Genomic DNA, 19,045 nt, shown 5'->3' with positions numbered 1-19,045 from the left:
TCATATTCTACTTTAGCTAGGATATGAGATGAAAGGTTTACCACATTGCGTTAATTCATTTTCCTCGTGTTTTCTTTTGACCCCGTGTTTCCACTCCCACTGGGGTTGTTGTCAGTCCACTTGTTCCAGCCGCCCCTCCTGACTGGCCGTCGTTCTTTGTTGTATTTTCTCCAAGCTTGCCTCTTCCTCTGCATTTTCCTCTGAATTCTCAGTGCAGCATCGTGATAAGTCATGGAATCACAAACCCAACCCGTTTCGGCGAGGAAACTCGCCTTGATCACGGGTAGTTTCAAATCCAATAAACATTTAAATAAAGTTTCACGTGATAAGTGCAACATAAACAAAGGACTCATTGCTTGTGTATGGTGGCCATCTTTGAGTGGAGTACACATTCATTAGTCACATAGTTCATAAGAATAAATATACGTTTTCAAAAGGCACCCTTTCATAAATCAAAAAAGCATTTGGCATAAATAAGCCCATTATTGCCACTTATATAATGTACTGACATGCAAAGCGAATAATGGCAGGAAACGTTATATGCACGTTCTAAATTCCCGTCAACATCTTAAATAAATTAGAAAAACATCCGGTTTCTGTATTTACATTTAAATTATGACTTCAAATGAAATTGCCCCAAACATCAATTATGGGATAGCCATAATTGCATGTCAGTACATTATATAAGTGGCAATAATGGGCTTATGAGTCCTTTGTTTATGTTGCACTGATCACGTGAAACTTTATTACGATGCTGCACTTTAAATAAACATGGATTTTGGGAAAAGCGCACTTTGCTGAGAACTTTTTGATTCCTGATATTTCGAGGGGAGTGCATTTTACGTAGCGTTGCTACGCATTGTGGACCTGCATATGTATATATATGTATATATATATATGTGCCAGGGACCACTTAGGTTTGTAAGAAGAACCCTCATCCACCAACCTAGTTGGTGTAATGCTTCATCATTTGGTTCCCAACTGGGTAGCCGAATGCTCGTGTTCCCGAGGAGACCGGAATAGGTGCGGACAGCGGTGGTCCAGCCTTGAAGAATGTATGACTGCAGGTGTTTACCCCTCCCGGGATCTGTAAAAGCTACAAGATATATATAGCCAGTGCTTTAATTCAAACAGTGGGTCCGGTCCGTAGGTACGGTCACACCACTGCATGCACCGCACACCTTGGCGAATGTGCTGCAAAAATACACGTGGCTTATTTTTGCTAACACCTCATTATTTCACGCCGTTTGGTCCTGGAGAAAGCCGCCTCAATATTTTTACGAGGCTGAAACATGTCAACCAGTAGAATAATAAAGACCAATTGCTAGTCTTCTTTTTATCCCTCTTTTATTTTTTTTTTACCATGTCCTGGGCCTCCGGGAATAAAAAATTGGTCAGCAAGGAATCCCACAGAAATTTTAACTTCTCCACTTTTTGAGCACTACACACCAAAACAACCTACTCTGGTGTAACTCTGGTGTCGTAGCTTATTTGGGTATCATTCGACTACCCAGTTGGGAACCTAATGATGAAGCATGCTACCAACTAGGTTGGTTGAGTGAGGGTTCTTACAAACGTAAGTGGTCCCTTTCACTCCAATATATATATATATATATATATATATATATATATATATATATATATATATATATATATATATATATATATATATATATATATATAGTAGTTCTTAGTGGGTCCGTCCACGTTGTTTTTGAAACTATTTTATTATAAAAACACATTGATTCTATTCATGGAGGCTGTGTCCTTTGGATATGGGTTTTTAGCTTGGTCTTCAGTGAGACTAACTAAGGGGTTCTTGTATGTCTAGTTAGCTGGTGTTTCAGAGATGGAAGGGTGTTGTCTTGAAGTGAACGAAGATTTCTCTGAACTGAAACTTAAGTCATGTTTCTAAGCCTTCCAGAATTCAAGGTGTTTTTAGAAGTTCCTTATTTGGATGAGCGGGGCAGTTTCAATGTTTTTTTATCTTAAACTGATATCCTTCCATGGCTGAATTTGGTGTGGCACGACGTTTTTACTCATAAAACTTTGCTGTAACGGCCTAGGTGATGGTGTTTTTATTTCTTTACACTGAACCTTGATATAATTTCTAGGAGCACTCTGCTTATGCACAGTGCTTGGAAATTGATCTTATGAGCGACTGGGAGGATACAAATTTTCGAGGGGTGGTATTTTACAATTTAAACATTTAGGATATGGTAAACTGGCGGTTGAACATTTGAAGACTAGGTACAGTCCTTGCATGTATTCCTTATGATAGTGCAAGACCGGCTGTGGTTTGAATTCTGTCTCTAGCACTATTCCTAAGATTTTTACTCCATCCATAGAAGAGGAATTCCTGGTCCAGCCTTGCCGGGATCCATTGTAGAAGCATCTTGTATACACATCTGGGGGTTTGTTTTAACAGCCATGTATGAAGATGCCAACCTTGAACGCATCTGTTCTTTGAGGTTCTAGGACTTGAAGACAACAGCATATTTAAAATAAGTTGGTCCGAAGGATTGAATCTATCATAGCAGAGGGTTATGGTACATGTTGAAGATGGGTAAGCCCTGAGAAACACCAATGTCTCTGTAGTCTGGTTCAACGATAATACTATGTAGGGAGATGTTCATTTCTAGAAGATATGGTATGCAGCGCAAGCCTGGCTAGGGTTCAAATGTAGTAGAGGTTTGATAGAATCAGCTTAATGAACATTTTTTAGGTTTTTAGTGCTGTTTAGTTATGATTTCTTCTATCTGCACATCCATAAGTCAATCAGTATGGTTTTTTTCCACTAAATGTGTGTTTGGGTATAGACTGGATTTCCTATCAGTTTAACCAAATAGCAATTAGCTACCAATTTACTTGGCTGGGATATTTCCATACATACTTTGTGCCTTTTGGAGAGGAAGAGGTTTAACGTATCTGCATTGAAGTTCATTTGGCGTAGTACTAGTGGTGAGCAAGGCATTCGTTATTGTCTTATCCCGTTGTGGGCCACTACCTTGAGGGTTGAAGTTGTTTGCCACTGATGTCTCCCCCGTCAGTCTAACTATTGCTCTGCAAACTGGGCCAGGTATAACCCCTACAACGTTTGACTCATTTTTTGTCGGGGAGGGGGTAATATGGGGAGTTCTTGGGTACAGCACTAGTCAAACACCCGATAGTATACTAACTGATCGTCCAACCCAGTTACTAACTTTCTAGAAGGAAAGTGCTTTAACGAAAACTGGAACTCAATAACACACACATGAAAATGTAGAGGAGGTGTCATTCCTAATTTACGTAACGACCGCTGCTATATCTGCCGATAGGAGTGCCATAATGAGTTGAACGACCTGTGTACACATGTTTTAGTCATGAATGCCGAAGTTTTGGGGGGAGGGGTTCCTTTGGGGAGTTGGGGGGTAACCTGTATTAAAGAAAAAAGAAAAGCAGATCAGAATATCCTGCCGCGCAGTTACAGGGCTAGGTTCATGACCTGGCTTCCATGCTACCAGCTACCGCCGCCCGGCCTTCGGGTTGTGGGCTGATGGGCCGTGTACACAGAAGTATGTTCTTTGACATAATGTCGTTGCTTTCTTGTGGCTGTCGGCGCAACTGTTATATGCTATCATTGTCTGCGACAAAAATAAAGTTTAAAAAAAAAATGGATAGGATGCAATTTAGTGTGCTGCATTCTCTCTTCTGCTATTGGTTCCCCAGCCTTACGGTGAAGGTGGTTCCCTCCCATGTCAGCTAGCGTGATTAGGCTCAGTTGCATATGTCTGTACTCTTGTTATTGGGAAAAGTCTTTATATATAGTTTGGTTTTCCCCCCTGAATATATCAGTCCATGCCCTATTTGTGCTCTTGGTCATTTGCCTTGCCCTTCTGCTCTCTCTCTCCTGGACTGAGCGGTCTGCATTTTCTCTCAGCCTACTCGTCTGCCATGTTTGTGACAATGAGGCAGCTTTGGCTTTCAGGGACAGCTGCTTGGGGAGGTGCTGGATCTCTCGCAGCTGGTTCTGCAACTGTTCAGTGCAGCCACACACAGGGCAGAGCTAGGGTGGGTGGCGAGCATGGCTCTGGTGACACTGCAGTCTCTGGTCATGCAGCAGCTTCAATATTTGGGCACAGCACCTGAGCTCACGCCATAGCTTCACAACTGTAGCACAGGAGCTCAGATCGCGGCACAGCTTCACAATTCCTGTCAGGAATCGCACAGGAGAGTTCATAGCACAATTCCACTAGGGAGCACAGATAATTTTCCGCAGTTTACTTCTTGTGTTGGCCCACTTTACAGTGGTGGTGCTGCAGGGTTTGCAGACTCTTACCTCTGTCAGCAAACAGGCAGTTCTTTAGATGTTTCTTGGTAAGTGACCCACTGTTCAGCAAGGTTAGGCTTGGATGAAGTCTCTGCATCACTGGGAAGCTCGTTGTCAGGAATACACCTGTTCCTTTTACACAGTGGTCCGCTGAGGACTCCTCACGCCACTCTTCCTTTGTCATAGGAAACTTGAAACTTAGAATGACAAGTGGGTCCCATTTAAAGCAGACCGAATTTATGTATTTACTGTGTCTGCTTCAAAACTGTTTTAAGAGGTTTTCCTTTCTAGTCTTCTCTCCAGACTCAACCTTTTTTATAGAGTGATGCTTCTCACAGCAAGGTGGTCCTCCACTTGAAGTGCTCAAGTCCGAGTCCTTAGTTTGCAGCACATGAGTGACCTCAGCCAAACTGCTGTACCTCACTGCCCTTAGACAAACTGAAAAGATGTTCAGGAGAAAACAAAAGGGTTGACATCCAACCCCCCCTCACCCCCCCCCCCACCCCTTCACCGTGCACAACATAGCTGGCAGTCTTACCCTTCGCCCTTCTATCAAATGTTTTTTATTCAAGACTAATCAGCAGCTCCTGCAGTGAGAGGATGCCATTGACTTGTGCCTGGGTTTGAAGGTGGCCATACAGTAGTTTAACAGACGAAGGGAGGAGTGGCCCAAACCCCATCCTGTGTAGAGAGGAAAATAGGAATGTCCAGCCACAGGAATCGAAGGCTTTTTCGAAATTGAGGAGGAGGGCGGCGGCAGGTTCTGTGAGTGTCTTGTGGTGTGCCTGGACAGCATGTGCTCTGCAGATGCAGTGCTGGGTACTGCGGTAATGCATGAATGAAGTCTTTTGGCAAGTATTCTATCAAAAATGTTCGTCTCCGTATCAATCACTGAGATTGGTGGTTAGGCTGGCAGTCTTCCGGAGGTTTGCCGGATTTGTGGATGCAATGGTGGCTAGATCACGTTATAAGGAACCCAACTCAGACATCAAGGTATAATTGAAGAAGGTGTGGGGCAAGCGAAGTCTAGAATTTAGAAAAGCATTCAGATTGGAAGCCTCACAACCCTGGTGTCTTGCCTGTTGGCGTGTCCGCAATAGCCACCTCACCCTTGTTTATTGTGATTAGCTCGGTCTAGCCTTTAGAAATAGAGGGGAAGGTCCTGAATGAGTGGTTGGGTCATTTTGCACTGGGTGCGGTGACGTTGCAGGTAGAGGTTGCTGTAGCAGGAGGCGAAAGCGGACACTATCTCCGCTAACTTATCTAAAATGGCTCCCCCTGGTTTGCAGGTCTGTGGGATTATTGTTGGGACTGTATCATGGTTTGCCAGCTAGTGTAGTAATTACCTGGCTTTATCGTTACATCCATGGATTCTAGCCTGCAGGGCGATCCAGTACTTCCATGGCCATGTCTAGACTGAGTTGACATAAGAAAGCCTTATGCGCCACAGGGTAGTGCGTTGTGCTTTTGTTGGGCATACTTCAGTATTGACCTCTAACCAGAGTAGGGCTTCATCCAGGTCTGCAATCAAAGGTAGTCCAGTCTATAGAAGCAGCCATGAGCTGCCCAGATGTGTGTAGCCAATCTTTTGAGGGTCCCAAGTGTCATCACTAAGGCTAAGAGTTCTGACCCATTCCACTAGAGGGGAGGATCTACACTGGGTTGTCGCTTTGGCCCCATGGATTCCACGGGGGTCAAGTACTACAGTGAAATCGACAATCATGTAGCCTGGGTAAGATTAAGGATCTCTGTTTGCAAGTCTGTCAGGGCTATAACAATTAGATGTGGTGGAAGATAAACTAAATATATTGTAGTCAACACCCTCTGAGACCCCACCTAGGGCTGTGCATGTACCATAGCTGTCAGTGGAGGAGTTGCTGAGAGGGGAAAGCAACGGTGAAGGAGAATCACTGTCCCTTAAGAGCCTCTAGTCATGTGTGACCCGCATGGAAGACCACATCATAGTCTGCATGGGCCAGGACCTTGCAGTGTGTACTGAGGCGGTATCCTGGTGTTGCACTGCCATTGGCAAAGTGAAAGAGGGCACTCCGTTTAATGCGGTCATTCGTACAGTTTACATTCCAGGTCAGTGCCGTAAAGTCGACCATGGGGTTGATGCCTCAATCTGTCCGTAGTGAAGTTCCTGTCTGGTCTGTGTATGTGGTATCAGAATTATGTGGTGCATGTGACATGTAAACTGTAATGTACAGGAGAGATGCACGAAACACAAAAAACAAAACCATCCCCTTTGTACACAACCATCCCCACCTCACAATTTTACCCTAGAAGTATCAAGTCACCCAACTTGTATTTATCTCGTGTTCATAAAATCCCAATGCTACTTCACCCTCCCACCCTCAATGTCATTTTTACTCTTGAATGCTTTAAGATTAGAATAAAAGGCAACCTGCAGCTAAGTTCTGGACCTATCTAGTCATTCGCTCAGCGAGAGTTTCAAAATAATAGGGATGGGGGCTTTTTAGAATTTTCACATTTTGAAAGCAGGCAAATTTGCAAACAAAAAACTAAATTAGACGACTGAAACATAGTTAAGTATCATCTAAGTGGTGTTTGTGTACATAAGGTGATGACCCCCAAAAAAGTTGCTCCTAAGTTTATTTCATTACTCCTACAACAGAGATGGCTGAGTACTCATTTCTTGCAAAAATGGGCCCCAAGTGTTAATTTGTTTTTCTTTAGGTGTCCGTGTTTGAGGATGTTAAGATCTGAAGCAACAGCAAGATGATCACTGGGAGCATGGCAGAAGTGGCTGTGCCGGAGTGCAACAGGAAAATGACAAACTCTGCAGTCTGGGTAATATTTGTTGCCTTGTTCATTATTACATAATGCAAAACATATTTCTAATGCCTAATTAAAAGGCACAGAATTACTGCCCTAATCAATTCAACTCTGGAAGTAAACTCACTTTTTTACTAATGTTTAGGTCTCGTCTATAAAAGGCTTAGAGGCAGCCGGTTACCATTGGTCGGGCTCAGTGTCACTCATTTTATAGTTCTCACAAGTCATCTCTAGCTGATTCCAATTTGCCAGTCCCGCTACAGATGGTTTTTGGAGGATTTGGATTTCAACTTCAGATTTGACACATTTCAAAGCACTGCAGAGAATAAGTTTCTTGTGCTTTACACCTCGTTTCGCCTTGTTTGCTACAGTTCATTACACAGATATGGAGAGGTGCCATATCTTTCTTTCCTGTATTGCATGTATGCTTGTTGGCCTTTGTGGTGCATTGCGCTAGCGTTTCTTGTCCACTCTGACCCGGAGCGTTAAGCAATCTCTACTGTGACCAGCAGATTATGAACTGGAGTCCTCCATGCACTCAACAACAACTGCAAGCTAACCTCACCAGCTGACACCCACGGACCCTTCAGCTGTCACCACTGCTAGCACACCTGCAGCACCGCCAGGACCACGGATCCAGCACAACCCGCCCTCAAGAACACAACCGAACCAAAGACCCTACAATGTATCCTCCTCAACATCTGATCCCTCCACAAACACGCCACCGAAATCTGGGACCTCCTTGACAGCACCGCCCCGGACATGGCATTCTTCTCCGAAACCTGGACCAACACCACCTCGGACCTGCCATCTCCATTCAGGATACAAGATCTCCCGGAAGGACCGCCCCACTCTCCTTGGAGGAGGAATCGCCATTGTCCACAAATCCACCCTCCAGCGGAGCACGCTCCTCGACGAGCCCACAGACCTGATGGAACACCTACACTTCAAGATACAGGCCAGCCCTACCACCACCCTCCGAGGAACTCTCATCTACCGACCACGCATACCATTCACCAATTCCATGATGGACATCATCTCCCCGCAAGTCATCGCGTGCACCAACTACACCTTGCTGGGAAACCTACCTTCCACCTCTACAACCATCTAGACCCCAACACCACATCCCTCCTGGGCAACTCCACAACATTGGACTCCGCCAGATCGTGTCTGAACCCACGCACTCAGCAGGACGTACCCCCTGACCCCCTTTTTTCACAACAGGAAACTCCATCACCAACAAAACTCCTGTGGACAGACCATCTATGCATCCACTTTACCTTCAGAACACCCACAGACACCAGCACCTACTCCCATGAAGAAACAGGACCAAAATCACCAACGACCAGCTCACCACCTCATTCAGCAACTCCTCCCCAACCACTGCGGAAGACAACAACCCCAACACTGCAGCCCGAACTCTGTACAGATGGATGTCCGACAGTGCCAACACCATAGCACCCTCAAGAAGAACACACACCAAGAAAGCCAGATGGTTTACCACTGAACTTCGAGAGTCCAGGTGCACATGCCGCCTCAAAGGCCTGGAGGAACTCCAAATCTACATAAGCCCACAACCACTTCAGAGCCGCCACCAACGCCCACCACCAACAACTAATCAGAAATACGAGAAAAACAGCGATTTAAAGACAGAATCTCCACACAAGCGCACAACAGCAAAGAGCTCTTTAGCATCATCAAGGAGTTCGACCAACCCACCAGCCAGTCTACTGACAACCCTCCCTCTCAAGACCTCTGCAACAAACTCAGCACCTTCTTCCACCACAAAATCAAGAACATTTACTTAGTCCCCCAGGGAACCTCCCTCAGCCCCTCGCTCTTCAACGTCTACATGGCTCCACTCGCCCCCATTGTCAGAACCCACAGACTCAACATTGTTTCATATGCAGATGACATCCAACTCCTCCTCCCCCTATCAAATGAAACAAACGCAGCCAAACAACTTTCAAGAAGGTATGGAAGCTGTCGCCAAATGGATGAAAAGCAGCTGCCTACAACTCAACACTGACCAAACAGAAGTACTCCTCATGGGCCCATACCCCGACGCCTGGAACTACACCTGGTGGCGCCCCGCCCTCGGAAGCCCGCCCACCCCCACGGACCACGCAAGCAATCTCAGAATCATCCTGGCCACCAGATCAACTCCTTCACATCCTCTGCCTCATACGCAAGTCCATCAAATGGATCCCCCTTGAGCACAGAAAGACTGTCACTCACGCCCTTGTCATCAGCAGACTTGACTACGGCAACACACTCTACGCCTGAATAAACAAAAACCTCATCCGCAGGTTACAAACCATCCAGAACGCTGCTGCAAGACTGGCCCTGAATCTGCCAAGACACTGTCATATCTCCCAGTACCTGCGCACACTCCTCTGGCTTTCCATCGAGGATAGAATCACCTTCAAGATTCTCACCCACGCACACAAAGCCCTCCACAACACCTGACCAGCATACCTGAACAGCGGGCTCTAATTTCATGCACCCCAAAGAACCCTACGATTAGCCCAGCTCTCCCACACTGTGGTCCCCAGCGACAGACCAGGTTGGTAGGCTGCTCCTTCTCCTTTCTCTCCCACACTGTGGTCCCCCGCGACAAAGACTAGATCAGTAGGCCGTTCCTTCTCCTTTCTCACGGCCAGAGCCTGGAACGCCCTACGGCTCCACCTCAGACAGACATCACTCCCCATCTTCACGAGAAACTTCAAAACTTGGCTCTTCGATATACCTCATCCTTGATGGACTGGAACCTGCACCTCCCCATTTCCCCAGCGCCTTGAGACCCTTACGGGTGAGTAGTTGCGCTAAACAAGTACATGATTGATTGATTGAGTCCTAGTAAGACCAACTTAGCCAGTCATCCTTCTGAGATCGGTTTACCGATTTCCATTACCCTACATAATAGTGGCGTTTGTGATTTACATGAAAAAATGCTCTTAGATCAGATCAGCGTCCACACTAGGCACACCGTGGACATCAGTAATTTGTATACACTTGTTCATTCTTGTCTAAAGTATTTAATTAGCTCTTTATGTTGACATCACAATTTTCGTGTTCAGGAATCACACTTTTTGAAGCGTAAATCAAGTTTTTCATAAGTTAACTCAATCCCTAATGCATTTCAGGAAAGCCCTTTGTCAGGGGAAATTTTCCTTTGTAATTCTAATGTGCGTTGCTTCCTGTCAATACCTTTTTGTCTTGCCAAGGTTCAGAATGGATGAATATATCAATTTCGGAATCCCCCTCGTATGGGTTGTGTTCGTGGCTGTGGACCTCTGTTATTCCCATTCGAGTCTGATCTAATCTTAGACAGCGCATTATTTCATGTTTCACTAATGCCCTGGATCAACCAGAGTGCCACAATCCATAGATTCAAAATCTTATTTATAGACATTAGTATGTTATTTATTTATATATATATATATATATATATATATATATATATTCAAAGTTTTATATAGCGCGAAAACGAGATCTTTGCAGATATCCGAGCGCTTTACAGAAATAGGTGTAGGGGCAACTGGAGGGTGGATAAATCCACTATGGGGTACAATATGGTAGCCTAGCAGCAAAGGGTAGCAGCAATACATATATAAAACCAATAAACGACATGTAAATAATAATACAGAAACAGTACCGAGTCTTGGGTCCTGCAGCAATAGTGACCAGGTGAACTTAGGCATTTACCTCTTTCTTAAAGCTCGCAGTGACAGGGGGTAGGGGCAGCAGGAGGGTAATTGGAACCAACTATTAGGAGCAATATAGTAGTCGGTAGCATACTAGGATATCAGTCATGTACACAAATAATACCAATAGTCAATCAGGTAAACCAGTCCAGCGGCAACGGTGCAGAAGTCTCTGTTCCAGCAGCAGAAGAGTTCAGGTGAATTTGGCCATAAGGAAGGCTTTTACCTCTTTCTTAAAAAGTGCAGTGGAGGAGAGAAGCCTGGTTTCAGGAGGGAGTGCATTCCAGATCCTGGGGGCCATTCCTGAGAAGGAGCGTTTGCATGTTTTTCCTTCCGGAATCTACGAGGTTTCAGGAGTAGATTTTTTGTGCTTCTATTGGTTCTCGAGCCTCCAGATATAGTCAGCTTTTGGGTGAGGTAGCTGGGTGACTTGTGGTGAACGGCCAAGTGTGTCATAACGGCTATTTTCAGCTGTATTCTGGCCTCAAAGGGCAGCCAGTTCAGGGATTTTAAATCCGGGGATATATTTGCGAATGTTTCCTTGAACCAGTGATGAGTCTCGTGGCAGCGTTCAAGGAGGCTCTTAGGGGTGCGGTTGTTGTAATGGGGAGTCCGCTAAGGGCCACAATTCCGTAGTCTATGCTGGGGATAACTAGGGCCTGTACAGCAGTTTGGAAGTCCTTAGCAGGGAGGAAAGGTTTAAGTTTCCTCAAAGTGTTGATTTGGAAGTTAGCTCCTTTAGTAGCTTTGCTAACGTGCTGCTGCATGTTGAGCTTGGCGTCCAGTGTAATGCCTAAGGATTTCGCAGATTCCACGATGGTGGGTTGGACATTGAACGCCGTTAGGTGCTTGAGCCAGGTCTGGGTGATGGCAATCTTCGTGGGAGGTGAGATCAGAAGGAACTCAGTTTTCAGAGCATTTAGTTTGAGGTGATTATCGGCCAACCATGATTGGGTGTTTCTGAGTGTGGCGTTCAGAAGCTTGATGTCTTCCGGGGATTGTAGCTTGAGGTAAAGTTGAGTGTCATCGGCGTACATATGGAAGTGTACATTAGATGCTTGAAGCAAGGTGGTGAGTGGTTCCATGACGAGGTTAAACAAAGTGGGGGATAGGGAGGAGCCTTGTGGGACGCCTAAGGTTACAGGCACCGATGAAGACCGCACGTTGTTGATCTTGAACTTCTGAGACCGGTTATGTAGGAAGGAAGTGAACCATTTGAGAACAGTCCGGATAGACCCATTCTGGTATTTAGCAGCTCCAGTAGGTTCTCATGTTTGACAGTATCAAAAGCTGAGGAGAGGTCAAGAAGGATGAGGAGGCAGGAATCGTTGCGATCAAGGATTTGGAGGGCGTCGTCAATTATGTGTGTCATGGCCGTTTCCGTGCTGTTTCGCTCGGAAGCCTGATTGATGAGGGTTGAGGGGGTCAAACTGATCGATGTGTTTTGTCGGTTGGATTTGTACACATTTTTCCAGTAGCTTTGCCAAGGTGGGGATATTGGTGATAGGGCGATAGTTGTTCAGGTCAGCCGGGTCAGCTGTAGGTTTCTTGAGTATGGGTGTGACTTGCCCTTCCTTGAGGGAGTCAGGGATGAGACCTTCTTGAAGGGAGCTGTTAATGATTTTGGTCCAGAGTGGGAGGAGCAGGGGGGTTAAGTCTTTCACAGCATTAGCAGGTAGGGGGGTCTGTGAAGTGATTAGTGGGCTTCAAGGTGCCGAGCAGATTGTGAATTGTCTCTTCAGTGTAGGTGTCGAATGACGTCCATGAAGCGTTGTTTTTAGGGTGAGTGGTGGTCATGCTGATGGGGCTGGAGTATCGGCTTACATTATTGAGGAGATCACTTCTTATGTTGTCAGTCTTTAGCTTGAAGAATGCAGAAAAGTCTTCACAGTGTGGAATATCGCTTGTTGCGCTGTTTGATTGTAGCGGCTGCATCTTAGTTTGAGTTTTGACTAGTTCAAACAGTTTTCTTGGATGGTTCTTTGCTTGGTCCAGCTGGAGGCTGAAGAAGTTAGATTTCGAACGCTTGATTTTCCTAAAGTAGGCATTTCTCTTGTTGTTCAGCGTTTTTAGGTGCAGCGCTGAGGGATCAGATCTCCAGGTGCGCTCTGCCATTCGCATAGCCCGTCTGTCTTCATTGAGTCTGCCATCGTACCAAGGGTCCGACTTCTTGGTGGAGACTCTCTTCAATTGCAGGGGGGCAGCTTCGTTGATTGAGTTCAGTCGAGGTAGTGGTCAGTCAGTGATTGGACATCAAGGGCGCCAGTAGGGGGAAGGAGGAGACTGCAAGTGTGAGAAGGGAGATAGGGTTGAGATTCTTCATGTCCCCTTTTCAGATCTTGGATTTGGTGGGTTAAGCCGTGATATGTTTAACTTTTTCGTTGATGAAGAAAGTGATGATGTGGTGGTCTGACCAGTCACAGTGTTGGATCGACCCCAGTTGGTTAGAGCCTTCTTTGGCGATGATAAGGTCGAGGATCGAGCCTTTGTCGTGTGTCGGGCTATTGCATATTTGGGTGAGGTCAAGCGCATTGAGGAAAGTTTTGAGACCATTCACCACTGCGTCTTTCTGATCGTTCCAATGTAGATTGAAGTCACCCAGGTAAATTTGAGTGATCAGTCGACCGGCATTGGATGAGATCGTGTCCATGAGTTGTTGGGTGAAGGTGAGGTTGTCCCCGGGCGGGTGGTAGAAGACATGTATGTGTGTATGTGTATATATATATATATATATATCTCCATAAATTACTAGTATTTGTTCTTTACAAAGATTTATTGGAAGGTAGGAACCAGATTCTTTATACAAACTTGTTGCATATTTCCCGCAGGCATTCCCGTTTGCACTGCTTACTTTAACTACACTTTCAAAAAAACATTGGCAAAGCCAGTTGGTTTCACTTATGGGAGATCTACATGCATTGTTGGAGTAGTACTGGTGAGGAGTGGTACGGTCAAAGTGAATTGGCATGGTACTGGCGAGTAGTAATGCTGTACTGCCAGTGAATTGCCCTATAGCTCTTCAAAGCATTGTGCTATATAAATGCAATTATAATACAATATGTTACCAATTCTCTCGACCTACAATTTATGTAAACCAAACGTCTGATGCCCTTGATTGGATGAAGGAACTTGTTAGTATGTACAGTGCTTCTGCAAGAACAGTTTTTTTAACATATGTATTTCAAGCCGGGAGGGGCACATGGGCCAGGGAGAAACATTTAGCCTATCTGGTGGAGATAAAGGGTAGGTGGAGGCAGTGGAAGAAATAGTATGTGAATCAGTGTGAGCAGTGGACAAATTAAAATGAATTAAACAGTGTTTGGTCCATGTTTCACAATAAAAAAGTGACCCCTGCATAAGCTGCCAGTTACAAGGCAGCAAAGAGTAACTGATGACTATGAATGATAAGCAGTGGGCGAGTTCAAGCTCCTTATTCAGCACAATATCTCTCGCAAGCGAGTGCATACGCTAGCACATGCTCACGCAGGCGAAACATAAAATTTCAAATCACATTTAGTGCACACTGGATTATTTTGGCCACAATAACATTTGAAATAGTAACTACATTTGGGATGAAGTGTTATCACCTGCTCTCACTTCGGGTGGGTTCCCCAGATGCAAGTTATAATAGTCTTGCCAAAGTGGGATAAGATTTCGAGTTTCAGTTCTCAGAATGATGGAAGGTGCTTGGGTTTTCAGTAAATAAAGGTCTAAATTGGTCATGTTTCCTTATGTGGGGTGATAGTGTTGAGTCAAGCCTAATTGTTTAGCTGCTGTTTGTCAAGAATGAATATCTTCCTTTGAACAGGAGTTTAAGAAAGATTGTATCCCCGGCCAAATTTGCTTTTAAGCTTAGGAGTGTTGAAAAACTTTATTGCTGTAAGTTCAACCTCCGGAAATTCTGACATTCGCTGTTCGAGTTTTGTGACTATATCGAAGGGTGAGGACATTATACCTAAAAGATGTCTATTGATGTAGATTTGTTTGCATGTATGTACTCTGGCTATAGCTTCATATTATATTTATTTTATTTCAAAAGTTTTATATAGCGCTGGCTAGACCTGGAGGTATCAGAGCGCTTTACATGAGCATCAGATCATAGTTACAGGTAACATCGTTACAAAGGTTACATAGTTCATAGAGCATGGCCACATAGTTACTTGTAAGGTCGAGATAAACAATAAACACAAATACGAAAGGGGAAAAGCAGGCAAGGTAAGAGTTTCAGGGGAGGGGGGGTTGAAACAGGGGAAGTACACAGAGAATGAAGGCGGGAAAGAAGAGGGTAGGGTGAGACAGCATGGGAAGAGGAGGGGGAAGGGTGACTGGGACACAAACCGGTAGACGAGTCAAGGCAAACGTCCAAAGTCCAGTAAGCTGTGATCCCAGGGGAAGTGATATCACTTCCCTAACTCTGTTGCGAGAGGCTCCCTTTGTGCAGTGGACTCTGTGAGTGGTCTCTGAGACTCCAAGGCCTACATACTGGATCCTTCCCCAGAAAGGGGAGAGGGAGTGCTTTGGCAAGGGATGCCATACCAAACCAAGTGTGAGTGGCTCCCTTGGCACAGTGGACTCACTCAGCGGGTTCGCTGAGACTCCAGAGTATAAATAATGGATCTTTCCCAAACAAGGGGAGAAGGAGTGCTTAGTCAAAGTGCACAAAGGACAGGGGGGTAGGCAGAGTATCAGGCAAGGGGAGCGATTCTGGGGAGAGGGGATAGGAGCTAGGGAAGAGACCATAAGGAGAGACGAAAAGAAGTCGGTCTAAAGACCGACTGGGTAGGTGACGACCAAGGAGGGAATCCACAGCCAATCTCCCCTATAGCTAAACCAAGTAGCTCCATTTGGCATCAGACAAAATAGTTCAGTCTCAATACATTGAGAGAGGAGGGAAGGAGAGACCTAAATTTAAGGCGGATGCGGTAGGAGACTGCAGGAGAGACGAAAGGAAGTGCAATAATGTGGTTCAACAATATATCAGGAAAAGATCAAACAAGTAAACATTATATCAAACAATCAGCAATACATTGGGGAGGAGAGAGAGGAGCGAAGGGGGGTAGGGGAGGAGGGAAAGTGAGGATAAGGGAAGAAACAACCGTAGAGACGAAAGGAAGTCTGTCTAAAGACCGACTGGGTAGGTGACGACCAAGGAGGGAATCCACGGCCCATCTCCCCTATAGCTAAACCAAGTAGCTCCATCGGGCATCAGACAAATTAGTTCAGTTTCAGATGGCGAGGGATGAGGTTCACAGAAAAACAGGGTGGGGACAAAGGGCAAGAGCATGTGAGGGCAGAGTAGAAAAGCTGGAAAGAGTAGGAGGGGGGAGGGTTGGGGGAAGGAAGAGGGGGAAGGTAAGGACAGGAGAGACGCAGGAGCGTTAGCACGAAGTCCGGCTGTGTAGGTGAATAGTCAAAGGAGGGAGCCCAAAGTCACTCTCCACCATAGCTAGCGAGGTAGCTCCACCGGGCATCATACAGAAGTAGCTAGGTCTCAGCTTTTGCTGGTTTAGATAATTGGATACCACATGGCATCTTGAATTTTTTTCTTCATATTTACGCTTACTCATGACTAGAGAGAAAAAAGAAGCAATTCAAGACCTGAACGTGGGACCGTATTGAAAGCTTCTGGCAGATCGAGTGACCAGTTTAAGCAGGTTTCCTTCATCTAAGATCAAGTGTATATCCTGGACAATTTTAGTGATACTTTCTCCATATCGAAATCCAGACTGGCTGTTCGCAGGTAGATGGCTGTTGATAGTTTGTTTGAGACCTTTGACTCGCATGCTTTGCCGAGATGTTTCATCAAGGTTTTTCTTCTTCAGGATTGAAGTGGACTGGCCAGTATTTAAGAGATTGGGGAGAACTACCTAAGTGAGGGAAGCATTGTTCAGGACCCACCATATGTTGTCAATAATGAAGGTTAATTTAGTTTGGAGCAAGGACGTCTTCGAAGTATTTAATGGAATTTAGTTGATGGTGAAGTGATCTGTACTTGAATGTTTTTTGCTTTAGCCGTCTGTATCACGTGCATACCTTCCCTGTGATAATCTCCATTGAAAGAGTTTATCAATGTCTGTTTTAACTATGTTTTCAGTGGTGTAACAATACCCCCTGCGATGCGGGGGGCCCTCGAGCTCAAGTGGGCTGCCTCCAAGTATCATGCAAGGGCAGGCCTGGGAGTACCTGAATGGATCTGGAGCGTGGGGGCTCCCCTTCATGCACTTTGCAGGGGCAAGTTTTGTTACTCCGTTTATGATCCTACAGCATTTTTCATATCTCCAGTGTGGCAAAATGTCAGACTTTGAAGCACCAGTATAGTGTTCACTGATCTGTTGGTGCGTAGATGGCTTGCTCAACAGATTGAGTTCAAATTCAGTTAGAACCTGGTCCTCTAGTGCTATTAGCTACAGATGGGAAGTGGATGCTGCTTTGCAGATACACCAGCATTCCTAGATTGCATGTTTCTCCAGCTGTTCTATATTCACTTCATGACAGTATTTTGTGCTAAAATTGCAACATATGTGCATAATCTGTTTCTAGTATCAAGCCTACCATCTGTAGGACGTGTAATACCGATCAAAGTTACTAAATGAAGCACATTGTTAAAAATGCTCTTGTGGGTTGATGTCTTAATGCTTTCACGTTTGATTCTGTATTTTTTGGGGGAACATGAGTAACTCTAGTCCATTGCTACCTCTTCTGCAGGTGACCAGTTAATGGAAGAATGGATCAGTGTGCCAGGGATGTTCTAATAAACGGAGGTCGTGCCAGCATCTCATGAGAATTTGAGGAAGATGTGACCACTGCATCAATCAATCCAGGGATCATATGGCCTTGATTGCAACTGAACATTTGGGAAATGGCTAGAAGGTTAATTTTATTGAGCAACAACAAGCTGTGCAGGACAAAAATCCTTCACATATGGCCAGTGTGGATGGAACTTGCTATGGACCTCCTTACATTAAACACAGAAGAGAGCAAGACCCTACAACTTGTGCTTGACCACGGAATGTTGAAATAAACTCTCCTTGTTAAATGCAAACATTCTAACATGATCAACTCGGAAATAGAACTCTTGGTCATTTGTTATTAATCCCAAAGCCTTTCTTTGGAGGGAAACTGTGACAGACTGCTATTAAGCTCACCTTTGGCTTGGATATAGTGGCAGAAAGAATGTTTGCAATTTGTTTTTGCAATGATGTTTTCTAAAGCACAGAAGAGCGCAAATTTCTATTAAAAAAAAAAGAAAATTCAATATTCTGCTCAGAATTTGGTGTTCAACATCCGTACACGTGGTATTTCTTTTTCCAGGTTGCAATCACGTGAAGCAAACGATCATTGGGGATAGGGACAGAGCTTCTCTTTGTGGTGGAGTTAATCACCATAATCTTAATTCATGTGGAGTTGCTTACTACTTTTATCACTTTACCTGTGTTTTACAACATCTGATGTTTTTTTTTTTACCTTTGATTTACATCAACGCCTTTTTCCTGGAAGACATGCATGCGAACAGATGTTTTGTTTTCCAGAAGTCTAAGAATCTCAAATGCAGGTGTATCAGTAATAGCAAATCTTTGTCTAAGGGCTAGCAATATCTTTAACAATTATAGCATAGCCACAGATATGCAACTGCTCTGCTCCCAGGAATTCTGATGTTTTTGATCCCAATGGCTTTATTTGTGTCAGCTGAGATATATGTCCGAGACGTGTGGCTGTAAATACACCTGTTGTGCATACTCCTGCCATCTGGTGTTGGGCCCTGATGTGTGCAGCTTGTTTTTCTTTGAAGAATTCTTCTAGAGCAAGGATACTGAAATTGCAGCCCTGGGCTGCTTGCAACCCTGTTGACCTTTACATGCGGCCCCCTGGTGGACAGTAGCACGAACTGTTTACTTATTGGACATTAATATTCAGAAATAATGTTAAATAAATGAATGAGCTTTTAACTGTGGTTAAATGAAGTTACTACTGTGGTGTCCTGCTCCACTTCCCTTTAGTTAACCTGCAAATAAGTGTTTGCCCGTTTATTTAAAAATGTTGTTACACCTTCGTATGCAATCCTTGACCCACCCAGTACCCCTACCACCACAATGTGGCCCTCCGTCACACCACAGACCATACTTTGTAGCCCCTCAGCAAATGTGTAAGTATTCATGTTCTAGAGTCACATGGTACTTTGACTCCACCTCTTGCTGCCAGAGCACATGGTCATGGGCTCCATAGTTATTGT

The 19,045-nt window shown here is 44.8% G+C and overlaps 1 protein-coding gene across 1 annotated transcript in view; it reads left to right on the top strand.

The window, feature by feature from the left end:
* The window catches only part of LOC147693451 (uncharacterized), a 42,198-nt gene extending 24,128 nt beyond the window's left edge, over window positions 1-18,070 (top strand). The window contains exons 3-4 of the mRNA XM_086933732.1: window positions 7,010-7,123; window positions 17,521-18,070. The gene's annotated coding sequence lies outside the window, so the exon portion shown is untranslated. The remainder of the gene's footprint in view (window positions 1-7,009; window positions 7,124-17,520) is intronic.
* The last annotated feature ends 975 nt before the right edge of the window (window positions 18,071-19,045 follow it).

Source organism: Lissotriton vulgaris, chromosome 8 (assembly GCF_964263255.1).
Source record: "Lissotriton vulgaris chromosome 8, aLisVul1.2, whole genome shotgun sequence".
In the NCBI taxonomy this organism is placed as follows: Eukaryota; Metazoa; Chordata; class Amphibia; order Caudata; family Salamandridae; genus Lissotriton; species Lissotriton vulgaris.
This window is presented reverse-complemented; position numbering and strand designations above follow the sequence as displayed.